This window comes from Mastomys coucha, unplaced genomic scaffold, assembly GCF_008632895.1.
Source record: "Mastomys coucha isolate ucsf_1 unplaced genomic scaffold, UCSF_Mcou_1 pScaffold17, whole genome shotgun sequence".
In the NCBI taxonomy this organism is placed as follows: domain Eukaryota; kingdom Metazoa; phylum Chordata; class Mammalia; order Rodentia; family Muridae; genus Mastomys; species Mastomys coucha.
In genome coordinates, this window is record NW_022196899.1 from 364,866 (window position 1) to 366,832 (window position 1,967).

Consider the following 1,967-nt stretch of genomic DNA (forward strand, 5'->3'; position numbering starts at 1 on the left):
GACACTTTTGGCTCTGATATTTCTGTGAGAAACCAAATTGATGGTTGAGATAATTTTTTAAATTACATTTGTTTTGGGATTCTTTTTTTTTGTCTATTCATCCCTAAATCACAAGTAATCCCCCAAACCAAGTCCATAAGGATTTCTTTACTTCTTTGCTAATGTTTCTCTCACCATAATCAGGATCTACATCAACAAGAAACAGTAACACCTGAAACAACTGAATCTCTATAAACATCTTCCTGCTATTGTAGCCCATGACTCCTGAGATAGTTTTATGTTCTACAGGTAATGACTTTCTTCTGCGCTGTATCATGAGGACCAAATTCAACTATGCCTACATGAAAAGTAAATTTACCTCTAACTAGTGTTCACACAGCCCACTCAAACCTTTTATATACACATATAATGTAAACAGTCTTTACATACACACACATATAATATATACCTGTGTTTAAACATACATGTATATATATACATAACTATATATGTATGTGAGTGTTTTGTCTGCATGCATGTATGTGTGCCATGTGCTTGACTCATGTCCAATATGTTCAGAAGAGGGTGTTGAATCCCCTGAAACCAGACTGTAGACAGTTCTGAATTTCCATATAGTTTCAGGAAAACAAATCTAGATCCTCTGGAAGATTAGTGAAATCCTTCTAACTACTGAAAGATCCTTCAGCCACTAGCTTTTATTCTCATGGTCTTTTGTTTCTTTGGAGCAGTTCTCATCTCTGTCAATTCCTATATTGGTAAGTTTTTTTGATTGTTTTGTTTGTATGAAACTCTCTGAGTTGGGTTTGCTTTTGCCTTCTCCTCACACTAAACAGGAAAATTTCTACATCAGTACCAAAGTTTTCTATAACTTCCACAGCAGTATCTGTCTGAGTTGTTCTATTGCTGTGATAAAACCCCAGGACCATAAACAAGTTGAGGAAGAGAGGGTTTATTTTTAGCTTACAACTATCATGTTATACTCTATTGCTGAGGGAAGCCCGGGCAGAAACTCAATCAAGGCAAGAGGCAGAGCCATAGAGGAATTCTGTTTACTGATCTTGTATATATCTCTTGCTTCACCTGTTTCCTTGTAGTACCCAGGACCACAATCTCAGAAGCAGGAGTACCCACAGTAAACTTGGATCTCTTATATAAATCACCAATAATTAACAATGTACTATAAGCTTGTTTACAGGCCCATCTTCTGAGGACATTTTCTCAATTAAATTCTCCTGTTCCAACATGACTCTAGCTTGGTTCTAATGGAGATAAAATCCAGCTAGCAGTATGGTACTAGAGGCACTGGAGGTGTGGCTGCTGTGACACATGTGTATTGGCCAGTAGGTTGTAGAGAGGGGAGAGACTATATTTCTGCTCAGCGTCGTGACTTAGGAACATCTGAATGATTAGTAGTCTAACATTCCCTGGAAAAGTGAGTCCAAGTTGACCATCAGTCCAGCACCAGGGGGCCCTGACAGGGATCTAGCCTGAGATGACCACTAGCCCAGTGCCTCTCAGGTCTTGAAGGGCAGATCATGCCTAAGATAACCCCTGCCCAGCACCACAATGCACGAGTCTGGCATGCATACCACTCATGAGTCTGTGGTTAACAGAACACTATGGAAGAAGGGTGGAAAGATTGTAAGACCAAAAAATCTAGGAAATCTTCATGAAAACATCCTTCTAGAAATGGCTACATAAACAAGACCAGAACAATGGCTATAAAAATAGGCATATTAACATGTAAGAGAAGGTTTTCATGGAGAGTCACGGTGATCTCTACATTGTGTTAAGTTGTGGTTTTCCCGTCCTGGGCTCCATTTGCTGTATAGAAATATTTAACTGATGTGGAGTAGTATCTATGCTTACTTGAGGGTACAAGGATAATATCTAGCAAGGCAGTGGATAATAGATTCTTTAGTAAGGCCCATGATCTTACTAACTCTAAGAGGTTTCCAGTACCGAGC

The 1,967-nt window shown here is 39.1% G+C and overlaps 1 non-coding gene across 1 annotated transcript; it reads left to right on the forward strand.

Annotated features, from left to right (window-relative positions):
• The first annotated feature begins 1,286 nt into the window (after positions 1 to 1,286).
• On the forward strand, positions 1,287 to 1,422 carry LOC116095203. Its single transcript, XR_004120519.1, has one exon. It is a non-coding gene; the product is annotated as a small nucleolar RNA SNORA17 (small nucleolar RNA).
• The last annotated feature ends 545 nt before the right edge of the window (positions 1,423 to 1,967 follow it).